Raw genomic sequence first — 2,500 nt, forward strand, 5'->3', positions numbered from 1 at the left:
TTCGTACGATATTTGGCGACGCAAAAATGAGCGATTTCCCAGCTCGATGGAATTCGGCGCGACAGAAACGATGCCCCGTAACGCACATGAGAGCAATCCGGGCCAATTTCTCCCGTTTGATGGGGTCTATGTGTAAAAATTTTGACTTTTTTGAGTGCACGTGCAAATCTGCTGGAAAAGCCTGTGGAAGTTTCACGGCGTTCGTACGATATTTGGCGACGCAAAAATGAGCGATTTCCAAGCTCGATGGAATTCGGAGCGAGAGAAACGATGCCCCGTAACGCACATGAGAGCAATCCGGGCCAATTTCTCCCGTTTGATGGGGTCTATGTGTAAAAATTTTGACTTTTTTGAGTGCAGGTGCAAATCTGCTGAAAAAGCCTGTGGAAGTTTCACGGCGTTCGTACGATATTTGGCGACGCAAAAATGAGCGATTTCCCAGCTCGAGAGAATTCGGCGCGAGAGAAACGATGCCCCGTAACGCACATGAGAGCAATCCGGGCCAATTTCTCCCGTTTGATGGGGTCTATGTGTAAAAATTTTGACTTTTTTGAGTGCACGTGCAAATCTGCTGGAAAAGCCTGTGGAAGTTTCACGGCGTTCGTACGATATTTGGCGACGCAAAAATGAGCGATTTCCCAGCTCGATGGAATTCGGCGCGAGAGAAACGATGCCCCGTAACGCACATGAGAGCAATCCCGGCCAATTTCTCCCGTTTGATGGGGTCTATGTGTAAAAATTTTGACTTTTTTGAGTGCACGTGCAAATCTGCTGAAAAAGCCTGTGGAAGTTTCACGGCGTTCGTACGATATTTGGCGACGCAAAAATGAGCGATTTCCCAGCTCGATGGAATTCGGAGCGAGAGAAACGATGCCCCGTAACGCACATGAGAGCAATCCCGGCCAATTTCTCCCGTTTGATGGGGTCTATGTGTACAAATTTTGACTTTTTTGAGTGCACGTGCAAATCTGCTGAAAAAGCCTGTGGAAGTTTCACGGCGTTCGTACGATATTTGGCGACGCAAAAATGAGCGATTTCCCAGCTCGAGAGAATTCGGCGCGAGAGAAACGATGCCCCGTAACGCACATGAGAGCAATCCGGGCCAATTTCTCCCGTTTGATGGGGTCTATGTGTAAAAATTTTGACTTTTTTGAGTGCACGTGCAAATCTGCTGAAAAAGCCTGTGGAAGTTTCACGGCGTTCGTACGATATTTGGCGACGCAAAAATGAGCGATTTCCCAGCTCGATGGAATTCGGCGCGAGAGAAACGATGCCCCGTAACGCACATGAGAGCAATCCGGGCCAATTTCTCCCGTTTGATGGGGTCTATGTGTAAAAATTTTGACTTTTTTGAGTGCAGGTGCAAATCTGCTGAAAAAGCCTGTGGAAGTTTCACGGCGTTCGTACGATATTTGGCGACGCAAAAATGAGCGATTTCCCAGCTCGAGAGAATTCGGCGCGAGAGAAACGATGCCCCGTAACGCACATGAGAGCAATCCGGGCCAATTTCTCCCGTTTGATGGGGTCTATGTGTAAAAATTTTGACTTTTTTGAGTGCAGGTGCAAATCTGCTGGAAAAGCCTGTGGAAGTTTCACGGCGTTCGTACGATATTTGGCGACGCAAAAATGAGCGATTTCCCAGCTCGATGGAATTCGGAGCGAGAGAAACGATGCCCCGTAACGCACATGAGAGCAATCCCGGCCAATTTCTCCCGTTTGATGGGGTCTATGTGTACAAATTTTGACTTTTTTGAGTGCACGTGCCAATCTGCTGGAAAAGCCTGTGGAAGTTTCACGGCGTTCGTACGATATTTGGCGACGCAAAAATGAGCGATTTCCCAGCTCGATGGAATTCGGCGCGAGAGAAACGATGCCCCGTAACGCACATGAGAGCAATCCCGGCCAATTTCTCCCGTTTGATGGGGTCTATGTGTAAAAATTTTGACTTTTTTGAGTGCACGTGCAAATCTGCTGAAAAAGCCTGTGGAAGTTTCACGGCGTTCGTACGATATTTGGCGACGCAAAAATGAGCGATTTCCCAGCTCGATGGAATTCGGAGCGAGAGAAACGATGCCCCGTAACGCACATGAGAGCAATCCCGGCCAATTTCTCCCGTTTGATGGGGTCTATGTGTAAAAATTTTGACTTTTTTGAGTGCACGTGCAAATCTGCTGAAAAAGCCTGTGGAAGTTTCACGGCGTTCGTACGATATTTGGCGACGCAAAAATGAGCGATTTCCCAGCTCGAGAGAATTCGGCGCGAGAGAAACGATGCCCCGTAACGCACATGAGAGCAATCCGGGCCAATTTCTCCCGTTTGATGGGGTCTATGTGTAAAAATTTTGACTTTTTTGAGTGCACGTGCAAATCTGCTGGAAAAGCCTGTGGAAGTTTCACGGCGTTCGTACGATATTTGGCGACGCAAAAATGAGCGATTTCCCAGCTCGATGGAATTCGGCGCGACAGAAACGATGCCCCGTAACGCACATGAGAGCAATCCG

The sequence above is a fragment of the Lampetra planeri genome, chromosome 4, assembly GCF_965212315.1.
Source record: "Lampetra planeri chromosome 4, kcLamPlan1.2.h2, whole genome shotgun sequence".
In the NCBI taxonomy this organism is placed as follows: Eukaryota; Metazoa; Chordata; class Hyperoartia; order Petromyzontiformes; family Petromyzontidae; genus Lampetra; species Lampetra planeri.